Genomic DNA, 25,203 nt, shown 5'->3' on the forward strand with positions numbered 1-25,203 from the left:
TAAACTCTATATCAGGAGAAAAGCTAAACCTTGACCCTGGTTGCCTACCAAGAGGATGTTGAAGTCCCCTTACTAGGAAGGGCTACTTGCATTTGCAGTCACCAGTTGATGACCGCAAGTAATCTTTGACATGGATCAAGCTCTCCCCAGTATTAAACATATCCTCTTCCATGCCCCCATTCTACCTGTAGTATTTATAGCACCCCCTCCCCCAGGTAGTGGTGCCTCTCTCTCTCTCAGCACCTCCCTCTTCCTTACATCTTTTTTTCTAAATTATTTAATTTTTAACCCTCACTTTTATAACCAGCCAGATCCAATAAAAAAGCAGCTGCCTGACAGTACCAGGGTGGGAAAACACATTTTTTAGGCTTCCACAGAATTAGCCTCTAGCTGCCCCAGTACCCGACCCTCACTAGATGGTCAGATACTTGACTGTACCTGGATTTTCCCAGGTGTGCAATGTGCAGGATATTTGCTTATTTCTAATTATTACAACACAGTATACTATAAAGTACTAATCTCCCTCTTCTAGTAGGATAAGATAACAGTTATAGTCTACCGTTCAAAAGTTTGAGGTCACCCAGACAATTTTGTGTTCTCCATGAAAACTCACACTTTTATTTTTCAAATGAGTTGCAAAATGAATAGAAAATATAGTCGAGACATTAATAAGGTTAGAAATAATGATTTTTATTTGAAATAATAATTATCTCCTTCAAACTTTGCTTTTGTCACAGAATGATCCATTTGCAGTTAATGCACCATTACAGACCTTTGGCATTCTAGCTTTTAATTTGCTGAGGTAATCTGTAGAAATTTCGCCCCATGATTCCATAAGTCCCTCCCACAAGTTGGATTGGCTTGATGGGCACTTTTTGTGTACCATACGGTCAAGCTGCTCCCACAACAGCTCAATGGGGTTAGATCTGGTGACTGTGCTGGCCACTCCATTACAGATAGAATACCAGCTGCCTGCTTCTTCCCTAAATAGTTCTTGTATAATTTGGAGGTGGCTTTGAGTCATTGTCCTGTTGTAGGATGAAATTGGCTCCAATCAAGCAATGTCCACAGGATATGGCACGGCGTTGCAAAATGGAGTGATAGCCTTCCTTATTCAAAATCCCTTTTACCTTGTGTAAATCTCCCACTTTACCAGCACCTAAGCAACCTCAGACCATCACATTACCTCCACCATGCTTAACAGATGGGATCAGACACTCTTGCAGCATATTTTCAGTTGTTCTGTGTCTCACAAATGTTCTTCTGTGTGATCCAAACACCTCAAACTTCGATTTGTCTGTCCATAACACTTTTTTCCAATCTTCCTCTGTCCAAGCTCTGTGTTTTTTTGGCCATATTATTCTTTTCCTTTTATTAGCCAGTCTCAGATATGGCTTTTTCTTTGCCACTCTGCCCTGAAGGCCAGTATCCCTCTTCACTGTAAACGTTCACACTGGCATTTTGCGGGTACTATTTAATGAAGCTGCCAGGTGAGGACCTGTGAGGTGTTGATTTGTCAAACTAGAGACTCTAATATACTTGTCTTGTTGCTCAGTTGTATAGCGGGGCCTCCCACTTCTCTTTCTACTCTGGTTAGAGCCTGTTTGTGCTGTCCTCTGAAGGGAGTAGTAAATACTGTTGTAGGAAATCTTCAGTTTCTTGGCAATTTCTTGCATGGAATAGCTTTCATTTCTAAGAACAAGAATAAACTGTCGAGTTTCACATGAACATTCTCTCTTTCTGGACATTTTAAGAGTTTAATCGAACCAACAAATGTAACGCTCCAGATTCTCAACTAGCTCAAAGGAAGGTCAGTTTTATAGCTTTTCTAACCAGCAAAACTGTTTTCAGCTATGCTAACATACGTGCACAAGGGTTTTCAACACATCCATTAGCCTTCTTACACAGTTAGCAAACACAATGTACCATTAGAACACTTGATTGATGGTTGCTGGAAATGGGCCTCTATACACCTATGTAGATATTGCATTAAAAACAAGACCTTTGCAGCTAGAATAGTCATTTACCACATTACCAATGTATAGAGTGTAATTCTGATTCATTTAATATCTTCATTTAAAAAAACTGTGTTTTTTTTTCAAAATTAAGGAAATTTCTAAGTGACTCGAAACTTTTGAACAGTATAAACTATTAAGAAGTTTATAAGCACACTTCTGATATTATTTAGATTTTATTTTTAAAATGTTATTCAAGGTCCGGCAGTCACTTTGAGATGAAATGGGTTTCATCCTTTAAGGGGTTAATATCCATTTACATAACAGTTTCCACAACTTTTTATTTGTATTTTAATTAACGTGGATGTGGGAAATATAATTGATGTGTATATTTAAATTTAGCTTGGCATTCTATTTCTACTACATTGAGAATTCATGGTTATCTGCTCTAGAATACAGAAGATTTTTTAGAAGAAGGTGTGAAAGATTTTCTATTAATGAATATTCTGTTGAGGAAGATGGGTACAAAAACCTTCTCTTCTACTCATTAACCAGAGGTGAGTGAAATCCTTTGGCAATTGACATTCCCTCTGGGATCTTATGGTTATTCTTGACATGCCAGGTCAAATACATTTTCCACTTGATTTAACTATCAAAGGTGCTAAATTGAAACTGAAATTATTTGCATCATATAGAGAGCAAGATTTTCTGGTCTCGAGAAACATGAACAAATATGATGTTAAAGAAACTTCCATGATATTTAAGCACCAAAAGATTTATCGGTTTCCATTTTATGTATAAGGGATATATTATTTGTAGGCTTTAGTATACCTGGAATTTCTTCATTGACACAAGATTAAAAAAAATAATAAAAAAATAATAATAATAATAATAATAATTAGAGATGAGCGAACAGTGTTCTATCGAACACATGTTCGATCGGATATCAGGCTGTTCGATGTGTTTGATTCGAATCGAACATCACGTGGCAAACTCCAAAAAAATTTGATTCCCCTCCCACCTTCCCTGGCGCTTTTTTTGCACCAATAACAGCGCAGGGGAGGTGGGACAGGAACTACGACACCGGAGGCATCGAAAAAAATCGGAAAAAGTCATTGGCTGCCGAAATCAGGTGACCTCCATTTTAGACGAATAGTGGATTTCAAATCCGGGTCATATGAGAAGGTGAATTTTGTGACTATGAGACAGGGATAGCTGTACAGGCAGGGATAGCTAGGGATAACCTTTATTTAGGTAGGAATGTTATTAAAAATAACTTTTTGGGGCTCTATTGGGTGTGTAATTGTGATTTTTGTGACATAAACTTTTTCCAATAGGAATGCATTGGACAGCGCTGATTGGCCAGAGTACGGAATTCGACCAATCAGCGCTGGCTCTGCTGGAGGAGGCGGAGTCTAAGATCGCTCCACACCAGTCTCCATTCAGGTCTGACCTTAGACTCCGCCTCCTCCGACAGAGCCAGCGCTGATTGGCCGAAGGCTGGCCAATGCATTCCTATGCGAATGCAGAGACTTAGCAGTGCTGAGCCAGTTCTGCTCAACTACACATCTGATGCACACTCGGCTCTGCTACATCTGATGCACACTCAGCTCTGCTACATCAGATGTAGCAGAGCCGAGTGTGCACACTCAGCTCTGCTGCATCAGATGTAGTAGAGCCGAGTGTGCATCAGATGTAGCATCATGTGTGCATCAGATGTAGCAGATGTGTACACTCGGCTCTGCTACATCAGATGCATCTGATGTAGCAGAGCCGAGTGTGCATGAGATGTAGCAGAGCCGAGTGTGCATTAGATGTAGCAGAGCTGAGTGTGCACACTCGGCTCTGCTACATCAGATGTAGCAGAGCCGAGTGTGCACACTCGGCTCTGCTACATCTGATGTAGCAGAGCCGAGGGTACACTAGAACCCCTGTGCAAACTCAGCTCACGCTAATAGAATGCATTGGCCAGCGCTGATTGGCCAATGCATTCTATTAGCCCGATGAAGTAGAGCTGAATGTGTGTGCTAAGCACACACATTCAGCTCTACTTCATCGGGCTAATAGAATGCATTGGCCAGCGCTGATTGGCCAGAGTATGGAATTCGACCAATCAGTGCTGGATCTGCTGGAGGAGGCGGAGTCTAAGATCGCTCCACACCAGTCTCCATTCAGGTCCGACCTTAGACTCTGCCTCCTCCAGCAGAGCCAGCGCTGATTGGCCGAAGGCTGGCCAATGCATTCCTATGCGAATGCAGAGACTTAGCAGTGCTGAGCCAGTTCTGCTCAACTACACATCTGATGCACACTCGGCTCTGCTACATCTGATGCACACTCGGCTCTGCTATATCAGATGGGCTGACTGGCACACGGTGTAGTTGAGCAGAACTGGCTCAGCACTGCTACCAATAGGAATGCATTGGCCAGCCTTCGGCCAATCAGCGCTGGCTCTGCCGTAGGAGGCGGAGTCTAAGGTCGGACCTGAATGGAGACTGGTGTGGAGCGATCTTAGACTCTGCCTCCTCCAGCAGAGCCAGCGCTGATTGGTCGAATTCCGTACTCTGGCCAATCAGCGCTGGCCAATACATTTCTATGGGGAAAAGTTAGCTTGCGAAAATCGCAAGCTGACAGGGATTTCCATGAAATAAAGTGACTTTTATGCCCCCAGACATGCTTCCCCTGCTGTCCCAGTGTCATTCCAGGGTGTTGGTATCATTTCCTGGGGTGTCATAGTAGACTTGGTGACCCTCCAGACACGGATTTGGGTTTCCCCCTTAACGAGTATATGTTCCCCATAGACTATAATGGGGTTCGAAACCCGTTCGAACACTCGAACAGTGAGCGGTTGTTCGAATCGAATTTCGAACCTCGAACATTTTAGTGTTCGCTCATCTCTAATAATAATAATAATAATAATAATAATAATAATAATAATAATTAGAGATGAGCGAACACTAAAATGTTCGAGGTTCGAAATTCGATTCGAACAGCCGCTCACTGTTCGAGTGTTCGAATGGGTTTCGAACCCCATTATAGTCTATGGGGAACATAAACTCGTTAAGGGGGAAACCCAAATTCGTGTCTGGAGGGTCACCAAGTCCACTATGACACCCCAGGAAATGATACCAACACCCTGGAATGACACTGGGACAGCAGGGGAAGCATGTCTGGGGGCATAAAAGTCACTTTATTTCATGGAAATCCCTGTCAGTTTGCGATTTTCGCAAGCTAACTTTTCCCCATAGAAATGCATTGGCCAGTGCTGATTGGCCAGAGTACGGAACTCGACCAATCAGCGCTGGCTCTGCTGGAGGAGGCGGAGTCTAAGATCGCTCCACACCAGTCTCCATTCAGGTCCGACCTTAGACTCCGCCTCCTCCGGCAGAGCCAGCGCTGATTGGCCGAAGGCTGGCCAATGCATTCCTATGCGAATGCAGACTTAGCAGTGCTGAGTCAGTTTTGCTCAACTACACATCTGATGCACACTCGGCACTGCTACATCAGATGTAGCAATCTGATGTAGCAGAGCCGAGGGTGCACTAGAACCCCTGTGCAAACTCAGTTCACGCTAATAGAATGCATTGGCCAGCGCTGATTGGCCAATGCATTCTATTAGCCCGATGAAGTAGAGCTGAATGTGTGTGCTAAGCACACACATTCAGCACTGCTTCATCATGCCAATACAATGCATTAGCCAGTGCTGATTGGCCAGAGTACGGAATTCGGCCAATCAGCGCTGGCCAATGCATTCTATTAGCCCGATGAAGTAGAGCTGAATGTGTGTGCTAAGCACACACATTCAGCACTGCTTCATCATGCCAATACAATGCATTAGCCAGTGCTGATTGGCCAGAGTACGGAATTCGGCCAATCAGCGCTGGCCAATGCATTCTATTAGCCCGATGAAGTAGAGCTGAATGTGTGTGCTAAGCACACACATTCAGCACTGCTTCATCACGCCAATACAATGCATTAGCCAGTGCTGATTGGCCAGAGTACGGAATTCGGCCAATCAGCGCTGGCTCTGCTGGAGGAGGCGGAGTCTAAGATCGCTCCACACCAGTCTCCATTCAGGTCCGACCTTAGACTCCGCCTCCTCCGGCAGAGCCAGCGCTGATTGGCCGAAGGCTGGCCAATGCATTCCTATGCGAATGCAGACTTAGCAGTGCTGAGTCAGTTTTGCTCAACTACACATCTGATGCACACTCGGCACTGCTACATCAGATGTAGCAATCTGATGTAGCAGAGCCGAGGGTGCACTAGAACCCCTGTGCAAACTCAGTTCACGCTAATAGAATGCATTGGCCAGCGCTGATTGGCCAATGCATTCTATTAGCCCGATGAAGTAGAGCTGAATGTGTGTGCTAAGCACACTCATTCAGCACTGCTTCATCACGCCAATACAATGCATTAGCCAGTGCTGATTGGCCAGAGTACGGAATTCGGCCAATCAGCGCTGACTCTGCTGGAGGAGGCGGAGTCTAAGGTCGGACCTGAATGGAGACTGGTGTGGAGCGATCTTAGACTCCGCCTCCTCCAGCAGAGCCAGCGCTGATTGGCCGAATTCCGTACTCTGGCCAATCAGCACTGGCTAATGCATTGTATTGGCGTGATGAAGCAGTGCTGAATGTGTGTGCTTAGCACACACATTCAGCTCTACTTCATTGGGCTAATAGAATGCATTGGCCAGCGCTGATTGGCCGAATTCCGTACTCTGGCCAATCAGTGCTGGCCAATGCATTCTATTAGCTTGATGAAGCAGAGTGTGCACAAGGGTTCAAGCGCACCCTCGGCTCTGATGTAGCAGAGCCGAGGCTGCACAAGGGTTCAAGCGCACCCTCGGCTCTGATGTAGGAGAGCCGAGGGTGCACTTGAACCCTTGTGCACCCTCAGCTCTGCTACATCAGAGCCGAGGGTGCGCTTGAACCCTTGTGCACACTCTGCTTCATCAAGCTAATAGAATGCATTGGCCAGCGCTGATTGGCCAATGTATTCTATTAGCCTGATGAAGTAGAGCTGAATGTGTGTGCTAAGCACACACATTCAGCTCTACTTCATCGGGCTAATAGAATGCATTGGCCAGCGCTGATTGGCCAGAGTACGGAACTCGACCAATCAGCGCTGGCTCTGCTGGAGGAGGCGGAGTCTAAGATCGCTCCACACCAGTCTCCATTCAGGTCCGACCTTAGACTCCGCCTCCTCCAGCAGAGCCAGCGCTGATTGGCCGAATTCCGTACTCTGGCCAATCAGCACTGGCTAATGCATTGTATTGGCGTGATGAAGCAGTGCTGAATGTGTGTGCTTAGCACACACATTCAGCTCTACTTCATCGGGCTAATAGAATGCATTGGCCAGCGCTGATTGGCCGAATTCCGTACTCTGGCCAATCAGCACTGGCTAATGCATTGTATTGGCGTGATGAAGCAGTGCTGAATGTGTGTGCTTAGCACACACATTCAGCTCTACTTCATCGGGCTAATAGAATGCATTGGCCAGCGCTGATTGGCCGAATTCCGTACTCTGGCCAATCAGCACTGGCTAATGCATTGTATTGGCGTGATGAAGCAGTGCTGAATGTGTGTGCTTAGCACACACATTCAGCTCTACTTCATCGGGCTAATAGAATGCATTGGCCAATCAGCGCTGGCCAATGCATTCTATTAGCGTGAACTGAGTTTGCACAGGGGTTCTAGTGCACCCTCGGCTCTGCTACATCAGATTGCTACATCTGATGTAGCAGTGCCGAGTGTGCATCAGATGTGTAGTTGAGCAAAACTGACTCAGCACTGCTAAGTCTCTGCATTCGCATAGGAATGCATTGGCCAGCCTTCGGCCAATCAGCGCTGGCTCTGCCGGAGGAGGCGGAGTCTAAGGTCGGACCTGAATGGAGACTGGTGTGGAGCGATCTTAGACTCCGCCTCCTCCAGCAGAGCCAGCGCTGATTGGTCGAGTTCCGTACTCTGGCCAATCAGCGCTGGCCAATGCATTCTATTAGCCCGATGAAGTAGAGCTGAATGTGTGTGCTTAGCACACACATTCAGCTCTACTTCATCAGGCTAATAGAATACATTGGCCAATCAGCGCTGGCCAATGCATTCTATTAGCTTGATGAAGCAGAGTGTGCACAAGGGTTCAAGCGCACCCTCGGCTCTGATGTAGCAGAGCTGAGGGTGCACAAGGGTTCAAGTGCACCCTCGGCTCTCCTACATCAGAGCCGAGGGTGCGCTTGAACCCTTGTGCAGCCTCGGCTCTGCTACATCAGAGCCGAGGGTGCGCTTGAACCCTTGTGCACACTCTGCTTCATCAAGCTAATAGAATGCATTGGCCAGCACTGATTGGCCAGAGTACGGAATTCGGCCAATCAGCGCTGGCCAATGCATCCCTATGGGAAAAAGTTTATCTCACAAAAATCACAATTACACACCCGATAGAGCCCCAAAAAGTTATTTTTAATAACATTCCCCCCTAAATAAAGGTTATCCCTAGCTATCCCTGCCTGTACAGCTATCCCTGTCTCATAGTCACAAAGTTCACATTCTCATATGACCCGGATTTGAAATCCACTATTCGTCTAAAATGGAGGTCACCTGTTTTCGGCAGCCAATGACTTTTTCCAATTTTTTTCAATGCCCCCGGTGTCGTAGTTCCTGTCCCACCTCCCCTGCGCTGTTATTGGTGCAAAAAAGGCGCCAGGGAAGGTGGGAGGGGAATCGAATTTTGGCGCACTTTACCACGTGGTGTTCGATTCGATTCGAACATGGCGAACACCCTGATATCCGATCGAACATGTGTTCGATAGAACACTGTTCGCTCATCTCTAATAATAATAATAATAATAATAATAATAATATATTGAACATCAGAAACAAATAGTTTATGGTTTGTAGTTCTATGCTGAATGATAATGAACTTAAATATTACCTAGCATGTGAAAAAATTTAATACTAAAACATTTAAATGAAGCAAGTGTATATACATTGCTAGCAAGGGGCTTGGCTTGTATTGTAGTTCTTTTATATATTTTCTTCAAGCACAGTGGGATAATGTACTGTACTAATCCTGTCTAATTTTTATCACAACGCTTATGATATATAATAAATCTACTCCTGTATCATCATTAGTTGCACCGGAAATTTGTTCCAGAATTTCTGCCAACCATGATCTTCATCACATGGACCAAGGTGGTTTCACCATAATGCTTTGCAGGTAGCCACTCATGACTGAGCATAGGCATGAGATCATTATGGATGAATGATAGCCAAAATTAAACAGCTCGATCAATCCTCTTAAACTCCCCTTTATGAAGTACGCCCATTTTAAAGAGGACCTTTCATCAGATTGGGCACAGGGAGTTCTATATACTGCTGGAAAGCCGACAGCACGCTGAATTCAGCGCACTATCGGCTTACTCTATCTGTGCCCCGGGTAAAGCGCTATCAGTCCCGATACAGTAGCGCTTTACAGTCAGAAGGGCTTTGCTGACAGTCAGTCAGGAATGTCCTTCTTCCCAGCAGCCCCTATCGTGTTGTACAGTGTGAGCGGGGAGGAACGTCCCCTCCCCTCCTGATAATACTAGTCTATGGATGAGCACTGTGTGCAGAGGGAGGGAGCGTTCTTCCCCGCTCACACTGTATAGCTGCTGTGGAGACGGACGTTCCTCACAGACGAGCCTCCAGCAAAATCAGCATTGATTGGCCGAATGCTGTACACTGTATAGCATTCAGCCAATCAATGCTGGTTCTGAATCGAATCTTTACTGCGAATAGCAAGTAGTATTCAAACGACTACGAGTATTTTGAATACTGTAGTATTCTATCGAATACCTACTCGATCGAATACTACTCGCTCATCTCTAGTCTGGATAGTAAACATAAGAAACTGAAGTGTACTCTAAGTTAGTGCAAAATAAAGATGCTTGTTTGCTGCAGAAAATATGATAATTTTGTTTGCCAAAAGTATTTCTAAGCACAGTCTCAAAGAAGTACTGCCAGTGACATCAACAGTACAGAGTGCCATAGGAGATTGATACCTCGGGGAAGAGCAGGTGCCAGGGCAGGGGCCAGAGGCAGTTGGCTGAGATTGCCAAGACAGGTATGTAGCAGGTGCCAAAACATGTAGGCCATTTTTGACATAAATTGAAAGGATTGTCCAGTTTTAGCAAATAAATTGCATTACTTCTATGATGAAAAGTTACACAATTTTCTAAAATGTATTCTGTATCAATTCTTCAGTTTTTTGCTGGCATTTATGAAACCTCCACAAAGCTTAAGAGTCTTTATTTATTTATTTATTTATTTATTTATTTATTTATTTTTGTCTTGCTGTTTTTCTATATATGTTTTATATATCTTTTATATATATATTTTTTTATGTTTTTCCCTTATAAAAAAAAGTCTAGAAACCATATGTTTGAAAAATGGGAGCCAGTACCGTATATGCGGCGCTATTTTGCGGCCGCCGCAAAATCACGGCCGCAAAATAGCGCCGTGTATACGGTACCAGCTCCCATTGAAAACAATGGGAGCGTATATGGCCCGCAAAAGCTCTCACGGCGTCTACGTGCCACATTACGTGCCAAATTGCATCGTGTGAACCCGGCCTTATAGTATATGTATCAAAATGTCTGTAATAGAACTGGAGCTTTATGAAAGCAATATATATTCTGATAATCTAAAACTGACATTTTTTTTTTGCTTATTTTAAATTTCCCTTTATAACAATGGCATGAATATAAAGCCTCAAATAGCACTAAGAAAAAATATGCATTAAAATAAAGAGTATTAAAATTACTAAACTTTCTCTGATCACAAGGGAAAATATTACATGCATTTAGTTATGTTTTCATACTGTTTCTGGATGTGCCTTGTGTAGCTTCTTAATGTGTTTTATACAGATTATTTGGAGTTCTTGTTCTTTTGAAAACGGCACTGAATATATACTGTAACTAGTAGAAGGACAAAGCTTTGCACAGATATATTTCATTTTTTGTTTGTATAGTGGTCCCATAAGAATTGGCATTGGTCTATTTTGTATGTCATTTGTGTGTAGTTTAAATATGTTTGAATTTATAAGAATGTTGACATCCAGTATGCCAATCCAGTATAAGAACAGTCTATTTATGACTGTGTTATGGGAATGGTAAATGAAAGTTGAAGTTATATAGGCTGATACATGTCATATGACTGAATATTTAAGGACCTGCGAATTGCTACTGACTAATACAGGTCATAAATAGGTTTGTTGCTTTGGAAACCTTGTGTAAAGCTGTATGTATGTGAAGACTGAAGAACCTGTGAGTTTCCATTGGTCCATAAGCATCATGTGATCAGTTTGGATAACAGTGAAAAACTGGCAATTGGTTGTTATAAAAACATGGAGTAAAGCTGTGCGTCTGTGACCTTGTGTAACAATATCATCCACAGTACCTTTAAAGCTGACCTACAGCAGTTAGACAAATAGCTGGGTTATTATAGAAACCTGGAGTAAAGCTGTGTGCATGTGGAGACTAAGCACCCGTGAGCTTCAATTGGTTGATAAGGAACATGTGACTGTGTGTATGGTAGTTGGAATATGAGTGAAAAACTTGCAGGCTTCTATTGGCTAATGCGGGTCAGTTTTGGGGAATACTGTATATTAGGAATGGTATGTCCTAAAGAATTGAGAACCAGTCATTTGATTTTGCATAAAGAAGAGACAGAAAAAAAAATAAAATATATATATATATATATATATATATATATATATATATATATATATATATGAAAATAGATGACTAAAACATAAAAAGCAAAACCAGTTTATATAGAAATTTACAGAATTACTAATAAACATCTGCCAGTAGTAGCCCCAAACATGCTGAAATAAATTGCATTAAAGCATGTGTTAAAGATTCTTAAGAAAATAGATTATTATCCCTGTGCGAACATTTGATAAATTTTATCATTACAAAGTGACGTTATAGAAATCCACAAAGACTTAACTTCAACCCCCTTGTCCCTGATGTAAAACCTGTGCTAGATTAGCTAGAGCCTTTGTATGCGATGAAGGGGGCACTGGGCTCTGCGAGAGACTATTGAAACTTCTGAATCCCTTATAATTATGCCCTTTGTAACCACGTGTCTCCAAATTTTCGATAACTTCTTTTGTAAATGTGTTTAGCTTCACTTCACTCCAAATTGTGCTCTGCATGAATCATAAGGAAATGAAGAGAAATGGTAATATAAAACATGCTGATATTTTCAATAAGGAATTTATCAAGATGCTGTGCATTTAATTGAGACTTTAAGACTTAAAAATATATTTGGGTATTCTAAGTCTAAATGATGTAAAATGTATATTTATTTAAATGAAGCTTTATAATTAATTTCAATTTCTTCAGATAAGATCAGATTTGATGGTGGTAATTGTGCTATGTAAGGTGCTTTATGAATTTCTAAAATACTTAAAATATTATAAAATGTGTGTTTAAATATTATCAATAATATAGAACCCCATGCTGTGGAACTAAATGGAGAAACTCTTTAACTTGTATCAGTCAAATAAAGAATACTTGTTATGTTACTTATTTCTCCTGCAAGGAAATTTAATGTCTTTAACATTATCCCAATAAGTATCTCAGGCATATTAAAAGAATAATTAAGCAATGCTGGGCTCCTATTAAGTCAACAGTATATTTTAGCAACTGCTGTGATTTAGTGATGGTTATAATGACAAGTTCAATATACTGTACATATATTATAGTCTTTTGGCAGATAAACTGGTTTAGATAGAGAACCTACGCAATTACGCAATGTACTAAACACATCTCCTCAGATGTTCTGTATAACAGAATGGCTTGGGTCTTATAAGTACTTAGGAAAAGACAAACATAAGGAGGATACATTTGACACCTTAGAAGTGTGTGGCAACCATTGTTCTCTGCTAAATCTCCTGCTCTTATCCATTATGTTTTGAAGGCCTATGTGTATACGTAGGATTGTCTTTATAAACCATGTCTGATCTTGTATTGTTGCTATTGTAACCTTGCTTCGGAGTGCTGTGTCTATTGAATGAATAAGTGAACTTTGGTATCAAACACAGAAACTTATTTATAAATGTAAAAGTGTACATGTGTAACCAAAATTTGACAACTTATTAATAGAGATGAGCGAACAGTAAAATGTTCGAGGTTCGATATTCGTTTCGAGTAGCCCCTCAATATTCGACTATTCTAATCGAATATCGAACCCTATTATAGTCTATGGGGGAAAAATGCTCGTTTCAGGGGTAGGCAACGTTGGATCAAATTATACTTACCAAGTCCACGAGTGAGGGTCGGGCTGGATCTTCCGAGCAGTCTTCTCCTTGTAGCGTCCCCGCGGCATCTTCTAGCTCTGAATTCACTCTGCCAGGCATTGGGCCGGGGCAGAGCCGACTGCGCATGCCCGCACTACAAGCGGACATGCGCAGTCGGCCCTGCCCAGGCCCAATGCCTGGCAGAGTGAATGAAGAGCCGGAAGACGCCGCGAGGAAGCTGCACGGAGAAGATTTCTAAAGGTAGGAGAAGAACCAGTGTTGATTGTCTGACTGTATAGCATTCGGCCAATCAATGTTGGTTCTGCATTGAACTTTTACATTCGAATAGCAAGTGGTACTCGATCGAGTACGAGTATTTCGAATACCATAGTATTCGATCGAATACCTACTTGATCGAGTACTACTCGCTCATCTCTACTTATTAACAAATCTAGAATTTTTTTTATTTAAAGGAAAATGGGTGACCAAAGAGTGCAAAAATAAACATACTTACTATGGTCCATCATTCTTTGATAGTAAGTTAATATAAACACATACATATATATTGCATGTGATAAATGTACATATGTTACATATGCTAGTTAAACATCCTGTATTGATTAATAATAAAGTGATCAGTTCTGAAGAGCAATAGGCAAACCTTAAAATGTGGAAGTTGAAAATTAATCTGATTACTTCTGGTAATGACTTCCAGCAGAGTTAAAATCTTGGTGAGGTCAGTCAGAAGTTTAGATAAGGAAGATGTTCTTAGAGGAAGGCAAAAAAATCCATGAGACCCCATGTCAGGGAAAGAATTCCTTTCGTACTCCAAAGTGGCAATCAGTATAAAACCCAGGATCAAGATGTCCTTAACAAAATCTAGAACCCATAACCTGTAATATTTAGTAAGAGAGTTACACCCAGGCCCTCTTTAAAGGGGCTCTATCATTGGGAAAAGACATTTTTAGCTAATCACATCCTTGCAAAGGCTTTAGAAAGGCTATTCCACACCTACCTTTTGTATGTAAATTGACTCAGTAGTTTTTGAATAAGTCCATTTTTATTCATATGCTGATTAGCCTTCTCCATGCACTCTGGAAGTGACTGTGTGCACCCTCTCTGCTATTCTCTATATGGGTGAGAGCAGGGAGATGTGTCATCAGCACAGCAGCCTTTCGGCTCTCATACACATAGAGAATAGCGGAGAGGGTGCACACAGACACTTCTGGAGCGTTCCTTTCTCCCAAACAGTACAATGGCTTGAATGGTGTTAGTTCACAGTTCTTAGTTCTTGCACAGGTCTGCCAGGATGATTTCAACAAGTATTTTTTATTGGTTGAGCATTTGCTGTAGTTTGGGACATTCCTTTGAGCAGCCCTCAGTGTTTTATTGCTCTATATTTCTTTGTTCTTTTATATTAACCTGGATATATGATTTTAGATGTTATTTTTTCATATGGTTTTTAATTGTTCACCTCTTTACTTATATTACTGACAATATCTCTGACAGTGTTCACTCTACTCCATAAAGCACCCTTTTAGAAATTTGCTACCTTCTCAAAATAGTTTTCTGCAGGAAGTCAGCATCCCTGTCATATGTACTAAATCCAATGGCGACTTCTCTCTTCTTATTTTTCTGGACCTCTCTGCAGCTTTTGACACTGTTGACCATCAACTCCTCCTCACTTTGCTCCGCTCAGTCGGCCTCAAGGACACTGCGCTCTCCTGGTTCTCCTCTTATCTCTCAGACCGCACTTTCAGTGTATCATTGTTAGGATTGGGTCCCGCAGGTTGCTATCATAGCGCACAGCGCCACCTGCGGGTCAGTCTAACCATCCAGCTGTCACCTTACTGAGCATGCTCAGACCTATTGGAGCTGCTCATAAGCTAAGTGCCATTTCTCCCCTATTGAGCATGAGCGGTGAGGTCATCACCACCGCCCCTATTGGGCGGGGACTTCCCTTTAAATAGTGTGAGCCGACGCCCGCCTGGTGCTCACACTTTGACTAAAATCTCCTCAAAGTCCAAGGAGTGAATGACAGTAGTCAGAGATAGGCTCCAGTACTCAGGCAGGTTTCAGACTAGGCCTCTGTGTGGGGTTCCTCTGCTTCTCCTGGGTGCTGTTAGGTAGGACCTGTAAACCCTGAACTGTTAGAGCTACACCAGGGCTAGGAGCGGTAGACGCCGTTCCAGCTTTTAGATCTGCAGCAGGTATGGTCTCTGAGATAGCCTATGTGTACTGTCTGATTTCATGTATGGCTCCTAGCTGTGTGCGGGAGCATGTGTGTTTGATGGCTCCAAGCTGTGTGCAGGAGAATGTTCTAAACTTCCCTGGTGGCCCCTAGTTGTGGCAGGGGTAAATGTGTGTGTTTGCTGGCCTGGGGTGAGTGTTAACCCTTGGCAGCTGTGTGTGTTTCACTTGTACTGGTGCACCTGGCCAGTGAGCTAAACTCGCAGGATTTTAGTTGCACCTTGTTCACATGGAGTGTCGCACAGTACACACTGTTCACATTGAGTTCAGGCTGCAGTGTCTTGCAGTAGTTCACATTTAGTTCAGGCTGCTTTCCAAATACCCATCAAGTTATTTTTTTTTTCTCCAAAATTGTCAATAAGGTAGAGGAGATGAAGTAGGGACATTATATTATTGCTGGAGACGTTAATATTATTATAGATGATACTATGGCCTCCAATTTTTATGGTCATACTAATTATTTCCTAGCTAGAACAGTTTGGCACTGTCAACACAGTTCAGAATTCTATTATGCTTATTTCTCCCCATATAGGCAATCTTATTATATTGATTCTTTTTGACAAAAGCATCATCTTGCTCTCTCTTAGACCTTTAATTGGAGTCCCAACATTGTCTTACCATGCCCCTATGTCTCTCTTTTTAGCAGAAAAAAAATCTCCTGCCCACCCCGACTTAATAATTATATATTGTTTCGTCCCCAATACATTAAAAAATGAATCAAAGACATCTAACCTTTTTCCAAGGCTAACATCAGGTTAGTTTCTGATCCCTTTATCCTTTGGAATGCACACAAGGCATTCATAAGAGGCATACTCAATCAAACCTCTGTTCACACAAAACGTCTAAGAGAAAGGAAGTTCACTAATCACTTAACTTCAAAGATATATTATCTTAAATTTTCTAACAAGAAATCCTCTAATGTTTCCTCATCCCAGGGCCCAACTTCAGTCTTCTAAATTCAATCTAATTATAACTCTTTTTAATTCTCAAAATTTTTTTAAATTAAGGCTAACATTTACTCTCACAATAATACAACTGGGAAATTGCTAGCCCAAAGATTGATGCAAACACACCAAAAATCTTGAATAGTTTTTTTTTTTGTTGGGCCCTAACCATCATAAGATAATTGACCCCAGGCATATTATGGATCAGTTTAGATCATACTATGCAGATTTATATAATTTATAAAACTTGACTAAACTACTCCTCCACCCTCTAAACAGGGCATTGGCGAGTCTTTGTCCTCGGTTAATCTGCTAAATATTGATCCCACATAGCTGACCTCTTTATCAACTCCCTTTATCTCGGATTCAATTTTGAAAGCTATTACCTGAGGTTAGTTAATGCACCTACCATGGAGGAGTTTCAGAACATGTATTATAAAGTATTTCCCACACTCTTGACTCCCTTGCTTACTCAGGTATATAACAGAGCTCAACAGCTAGGCTCAATTTTTTCATTCAGTATTGTTACCCTCCCTAAGCCAAGTAAGGACCCAGTTACCCCATCTCACTTTTGTCCTACCTCATTACTAAACTAAACTAAACTTCTAGAAAATAGTATAAATCACAAACTTCTGTCTCCCTTTTTGTCAAATTAAGTAGAGTTTGTGGCTGGTAGTCAAGTCCCTGATGGTATGTGTTGTTCATTGATGTTATTCAGTGGGCAGAGTGCTCTCAAAGATCTTCTTTTCTCTGGACTTTAAATGGGGAGAAAGCATTCAAAAGGGTTCATTGGGATAACCTGGATGAAATGAAGACCAAGTTTGGCTTCACTGGACCTATACAATCTACTATCCTAGATTTATATTCAAGCCTGTGCAAGGTTTAAGCATTGGGCTTACTCTCAGACTCCTTTTAAATCAGTATTGGGACTCGAAAGAGTTGTCATCTCTCTCCTATCATTTTCGACCTGTTATGGAACCTCTAGCTACTTTGATTCAAGCTAACCCCAACATCTTTGGTGTTCAAATAGGTGGCACTTCCCATAAAATAGAGCTGTACACAGATAGTTACATAGTAGATGAGGTTGGATGAAGACATCAGTCCATCAAGTCCAACCTATAACCCTACAGTCCCTTACAGTGTTGATCCAGGGGAAGGTAAAAACACTAGATGATGTTCTGTTGTCCATCTCTAAGCCTAAAGCCTCACTTTCCACGATCCAACTTACGTGAATATTTTTGTTACAAGGAAAACCCTTTTAAATCACAGATATTGAACATGGGCATAGATATTAATACACACCATCCCCCTTGTGATAACACGTGTGAGTGGCGCTCTATGGGAATGTAATGTAATACAATCTGTTTAATTGTACTATTTCTATATGTATTTTGTGTTCTTTGCATGTATCTGTACTCATTGTAATAGTTTTCTACCTGTGTTATTTGTCCATTGTTTTTAATTTTTAATTCTACTTATTTTAAAAAATTAAATAAAACATTTAATAATTTTATTAAATTAATTAATTTATTGATAAAAAAAAGATTTCTGAGCTAAACACAACCACAGACACACTATGATAGTATGCTGCTATCTGTTTAGCTTTTCTGCATTAAAACCCTATTCCTCCTCCACTGCTGAACGTCCGAATGACTATCCAAATTAATATATATAAAACAATAATGAAAAATAAAATTAGGATATTAGAGTATCTACTATTGCAGGTAACAACCCACAGGTGACATTCTGGAATATAGATATATTGAATTTCTCAGGCCTGTACAGCAAAGCCATAGTTATTAGAGAAGAGTGAGTAGTATTCGATCGAATACTATGGTATTCAAAATACTCGTACTCGATCGAGTACCAATCACTATTCGAATAGAAAAGTTTGATGCAGACTGATAAACGACTTCATTTTGATGGACGTCTCAAGTTATTCAGTTGCTCAGATGACTTGTTGCTTTTGTAGAGTGTGTCATTTTATCAGAGTAAATCTATGTTGTTATTTTGATGTATGTTCTGATGCGTTTAAACGGTTTCTCATTAACATGAAATGTATTTCCAATGATATAAGATTATAAAGTGAGTACATAGTGCACATACTGTATGCATTGATACTGATGTCTATTTAGACCTATACCTAACAGAAAAAGGAACCCATTGAAGTCAATGGGAGGCTTTTTTTAGCACTGAAATTCCACACCAAATTCTTAACTGTTTTCCTTCATGTGAATGGACCCTTATGTACTAATGTGGGTACTAGAGATGAGCGAGTAATATTCGATCGAGTAGGTATTTGATCGATACTACGGTATTCGAAATACTCGTATTCGATTGAGTACCACTCGCTATTCGAATGGAAAAGTTTGATAGAGAACCAGCATTGATTGGCAGAATGCTATACAGTCGGCCAATCAACGCTGGTTCTTCTCCTACCTTTAGAAGTCTTCTCCGTGCAGCTTCCCCGCGTCGTCTTCCGGCCCTGAATTCACTCTGCCAGGCATCGGGCCTGGGCAGAGCCGACTGCACATGTCCGCTTGTAGTGTGGACATGCGCAGTTGGCTCTGCCCAAACCCGATGCCTGGCAGAGTGAATTCAGAGCCGGAAGACGCCGCGGAGACGCTGCACGGAGAAGACTTCTCGTAGGATCCAGCCCGACCCTCACTCGTGGACTTGGTAAGTATAATTTGATTGAACGTTGTCTACCCCTGAAATGAGCATTTTCCCCCCATAGACTATAATAGGATTCGATATTCGATTTGAGTAGTCGAATATTGAGGGGCTACTTGAAACGAATATCGAATCTCGAACATTTTACTGTTCGCTCATCTCTAATAGTTATATTAAATCGTAACAATATCTCTTCATGTTGTCAAATAGTTATATAATAAATTCATTTTTAGACTATGTATATTACATTTTAATTATGACCTAAAATTCCTCCAATTTGCAATAAATAATTTTAAAATGTATTTTAATCCATAAATTGGGTATTTAATATAATTGTAAATAATATATCAATAGTCGAGTTGCATATTTTTGTCTTCAAGAAGATACTTGAAAAAACAAGCTGTGAGACAGATATATATTTTAGTAATAATAACGTATGCTCCCATAATCCAGATTTTGAGCCTTTAATTTGCAATTTAACTGGCAGCTCTAACATTAGGATGAGAAAGCAAGTACAATAACAGTTTATCTAAAGGCTTATCTTTTGCATCAGAAAGGCTGTGAGGATTTAATTCTAAGTTTATCCAAAAAGATCAGAGAGGTCAATGCCAAAGAGATACATAGAATTAATTTTGAACATTCTAAAAGCAGAACTCATTAAATAGTCTGATAGATTTGCAGAAATTCTCGGTTTACTGGAAAAAAAAACACATAGTTTAACACTTTAACTTATTTTCTAACATGCACATCTGATTTAGGAACAAAGATCATAAAAAGTTTTAGATATGAAAAAAACATTCTCATCGTTGCTGTATAGAGATGAGCGAATGGTGACATATTCAAGATTCGATATTCCTTTCAAATAGCCTCTCAATATTCGACTATTCAAACGAATATTGAACCCCATTATAGTCTATGGGGAAAAATGCTTCATTTCAGGGGAAGCCACACCTGATGCCAACACCCCTGGAATGCAACTGGGACAGCAGAGGAAGCATGCCTGGGGGACATCTAACATGCCCAAGTACCTGTATTATGCCACTATCTCGTTGGGATCCCTGTCAGCTTGCGATATGCTTGCATCTCTTACATCTCTGGTGTAGCAGAGCTCAGCACACACTCAGCTCTGCTACGTCTCTGGTGTAGCAGAGCTCAGCACATGGCTGATCTTAGACTCCGCCTCCTCCGGCAGAACCAGCGTTGATTGACCGAATGCTGTACTCTGTATGGCATTCGGCCAATCAAAGCTGGTCAATGAATTCCTCTGGGAAAAAGTCAGCTCCCGCATATCGCAAGCTGACAGGGATCTCGATGAGATAGAGCCCCAAAGAGCTGGGTGAGTAACATTCCCACCTAAATAATGGTAATCCCTAGCTAATCCTGCCTGTACATCTATCCCTGTCTCACAGTCACATAGTTCACAGTCTCATATGACCCGAATCTGAAATTGACCATTCGTATAAAGTGGAGGTCACCTGATTTAGCCAACCAATTACTTTTTCTGATTTTTTTCGATGCCTCCATTGTCGTAGTTCCTGTCCCACCTCCCCTGCACAGTCATTGGTGCAAATAAAGTGCCAGGAAAGGTGGGAGGGAATACGATTTTTTAGTGAGTTTGCCTCGTGGTATTTGATTGTAATCAAATACCGCGAACGGCCTGATATTTGATCGAATATCAATTAAAAGATAAAAGATAACCGTAGCTTTTCATAATTAGACAATAATGATGATATTTGTTTTATTTGTATAAATATATATATATATATATATATATATATATACACACACACATAAGTACGCTGTAAAAAGACTCACTGCGCGGCCTGGTTTCCACCATGATCTCGGCCTATATTTTTCCATGGTACAGTTATATGTAGTTTCAAAATGGATACGTGGTCCATCAAGTCCAACCTGCTTGTATAATCCTACCTTATTGATCCATTTCAATAGCAATAACTTAAACTTCCACAGTTTTAATGGTGTTCACTATATGGGAAAGTAACATTGCGTTGGAAGAGGCATTTTCTTATATTTAATATTTTATTTTTTAAAATGGTTTTTAACTTCTGTATAGCCGCCATTGGTGTAGAAGGCATCCTCAACCTTGTACTTACCAAAGTCTTTTTTGATATACCACAGCATCCATCTCTTTGACCTTTTCATTAATATAACTTTACCACCTCCACTTTCTACTAGCTACTGTGGGGAAGTTAGCTCGGTAGAAGTAATGGTGCGGACCCAAACAGTCAAAGACAGGGAAAATATGAGACAAACTGGTTTATTTAGAAAAAAAAAAAAAACAGGAAAATAAATAAACCTTGACCTCAGGCACAAAATGAGCAAAATAAAATGCAGCCTTAACTTAAGTAAAAAAAAAAAAAAAAAAAAAAAAAATCCTGCTCGTTTGAGCAACTAACTAAACAGAACTGATAACCTAACTATACGTGTGGCTTACTTCCATACTTCTATTCGTGTGGCTTACTTTTTGTTTTTTATTTGTCAGTATTTTCAGAGAAAGTCTGCTCCAGTTTTCCTCTGTCTCCTATATGGAAAATCGCATTAATTCTGTAGGTATAGTTGACATGCTGCAGAATACAAATAGTCAAGCATAACACAGAATTTCCACTGCTGATTTTTGTCTTGTTGATGGGATCAGTCAAAATCTCATTCAGTTGCAGGTAGTGTAAAACGTAGCTTTTTTTTCAAGATGTTTGCGATGTCACAATGTGGAGCCTGAAAGAACTCAACTTGAAAAGGTCTTTCTAAGAAAAGCTTACAACCTGCAGCAACTCAAATTTCACTTTACAACTATCCCCTCCAAATCCACTTTTTAGCCACTTATATGTTTACTGTAGAGCCAGTTGGTGGCATAATGTACGTACATTTTATGTATTTTTCTTTCGTATTTTCTTCTTTTCTACGTGTAAATATATGTTCTGTAGAGATAAGGCCGTACCTGTTGACGCCCCAACTTCTTTTATAGTACCTGCAAATCGCTGTCCACGGGGCAAGTCAGTCATTCTGTTTTGAGGGTGAAACTGGACGATAACCACAAAAGAAAATGGATGCCTCTAAGAAGTTTCTTCACTCACAATCCCAAAACTACTGTGGTGGTTATGACTAGGTGTACAATTGGGGCATCTGTAGTGCAGTATGGCATAGTTTTGCCACACTGAGGTGCGTCTTGGTGTTTCTAGTGTGGGCTAAATTTTTTTCGACTTTCTAGACAGGAGGTATGACTAGATTAGGGTTAGGCAATCTTCGGCACTCCAGCTGTTGTAAAACTACATCTCCCAGCATGCATACTTGCTCTGCTCTTCTTGGAACTCCCATGGAAGTGTGTGGAGCATGTTGGGAGTTGTAGTTTCAAACCAGCTGGAGTGCCGAAGGTTGCTGACCCCTGGACTTGAAACTCCTGTAAATGTGGTATGTCTTTGCAGCAGTGAGTTGTATCTTTGGAACATATTGTTTGGGCAAATATTTTTGGCTTGTTAAACATTTGGATGGAAATTAAAAAAAAAATAAAAATGAGGGCATGACTTAAAGGGGTTTTCCCATTTTCTTATTTCAGCAGCTTGCATTCTATCTCTTCTTTTCACTTGCTTTATTCCCTTCCCTCCTGAACGGGACACTGAGGTATCTTAATACTTATGCAGATCAGATAATATTCAGATGCTTATACAGAATGGACTCAGTGTTATCTATGTCTTTACATACAGAGATAACCTCCACTTTAACAGCAAACTGCAATTAGCTGAACTGATTGTGCTGCTGGCAGAACATCACTTGTCCTATTTCACAGGTGAACAATGAGAGGAATAAGTTCACATAGCAGGCAAACAAAGCAGCATCTCTAAAGCAACATATATAGGAAAAGTCTTCAATTTACGTAAGCTACCAATATAGATAGGATCCTTGAGATGGGACAAACCTTTTAAATTCTAGTTTTGGTTAAAATTTTCTACTTTTTAGATATGATTGTGAGGGGAATTACTTAATTGTGCCATAATGTGCTAAAAATGTGCCGAAATTGTCTTATGAAATTCTGATGAGTAGTTGACAAACTAAAACATGGTATAGACTTAGACAAGGCAGTCTAAAGATATTTCAGCTTTATCATCCAGTATCAACCTATGATCAATTGTATTTTTAAAGCTCCTAAGTTTACACGGTTTTCCTGTTAGCAAAATTGATAGATTAGATAGATAGATAGATAGATAGATAGATAGGGAGATAGATAGATAGATAGATAGATAGATAGATAGATAGATGATAGATAGGAGGTAGATAGATAGATAGATAGATAGATAGATAGATAGATAGGAGATAGATAGATAGCTAGATAGATAGATAGATAGATAGATAGATAGATAGAGATAGGGAGATGATAGATAGATAGATAGATAGATAGATAGATAGATAGATAGATAGATAGATAGAGAGAGAGATAGGGAGATGATAGATAGATAGATAGATAGATGATAGATAGATAGATAGATAGATAGATAGATAGATAGGAGATAGATAGATAGATAGATAGATAGATAGATGATAGATAGATAGATAGATAGATGATAGATAATAAATAGATAGATAGATAGATAGATAGATAGATAGATGATAGATAGATAGATAGATAGATAGATAGATAGATAGATAGATAGAGAGAGATCAACCCCAATAGGTACAGTAGAAAGATGTTACATACGCCTTTTGCTGTTTAGTGGTAAAGCTAAGAAGATCCCTATTAATATGATGGGTTTTTTTATATCAGCCATTGCAATTTTTTTTTCATTTGCTGTAATTAAATTTGTTAGATCTGCCTTCTCTGTCAGAAATTGTTTCATTATTAAGCGTTACCAAACACATATTTGGAAAACAGACTTAATAGGATATTGCCATCATTTCACTAATAGAAATTAGCATGAGAAAATGAGTATCCCTGTAGGGAGCTTCCTCATTATGATAAATCACAGTCATTGAGAAAGCTAGTTCTGTTGGGGAACTCATTATTGGTAAACTCCTAGTAATAGATCTAACATTTTCTTTGATTTCAGATTCACAATGTCTAAATTGTAGCACTTTACACAGTAAATAGGTGAATAGGTGACACGACTGGTCAAATGATCCATTCCTTAATTATTTATTTATTAAAGTTTTTCAGCATCACAGAATATTAGGCAACATTAAGTATCATATGAAGAAAAAGAGAGGTATTAAAGAAAAATGAATGATTCTTATCACCTACAAGAAGCAAGACAAGACAAAGCAAGGAAATACTGGCTGGATGGAGTACATATGGCAATGCCTGCATGGTGACAGCAGTTGGCTCTGATGGGACTCTCTAATTCTACAATTTCTTATAACCAGGAATCCTACCTCTCATATGTTTACTTGACGAATGTGAAGTAGAGGAAGTGGATGTGGTCAAGGATCCGCGCTCAGAGGTCATACGGAGAAATGATATTTTCAGAAACCATTTGGTTAAAACGGAAGGTTTTTAATGTGGATAAAACAGTAGGCACAACGCGTTTCGGATTACAAAAAAATCCTTTTTCAAGTGCAAGAAATCACAGAAGCACATCGGGCGAGACGCATCTCGCCCGACGTGCTTCTGTGATTTCTTGCAATTGGAAAAGGATTTTTTGTAATCCGAAACGCGTTGTGCCTACTGTTTTATCCACATTAAAAACCTTCCGTTTTAACCAAATGGTTTCTGAAAATATCATTTCTCCGTATGACCTCTGAGCGCGGATCCTTGACCACATCCACTTCCTGTGCCTTTCCCAGTCCTCCGGTGTTTCCCACGGAACCTCTGCCGCCCTCACCCGATCCATCCACCCTGTGGACACAGATCTCAGGGGACCTCAGGTGAGAGGGTTTTTTTGGGTCATTGATTTATCTTCATGAGACAAGTTTTATTTTCCCTATATAAGGGTTAACATATTTTGAGCGCTCGGTGTCTCCGTTTTTGTTTTCAATGTGAAGTAGAGTTATACTTACAGCAGCAATAGCACTGTCTTGTAGTAACACCTACACACATTTAGATGTGTCCTTCCTCATGTGGCTTCTTTACTGGGCACATTCAGACATGTATATTATCTGAC

Source organism: Leptodactylus fuscus, chromosome 5 (assembly GCF_031893055.1).
Source record: "Leptodactylus fuscus isolate aLepFus1 chromosome 5, aLepFus1.hap2, whole genome shotgun sequence".
In the NCBI taxonomy this organism is placed as follows: Eukaryota; Metazoa; Chordata; class Amphibia; order Anura; family Leptodactylidae; genus Leptodactylus; species Leptodactylus fuscus.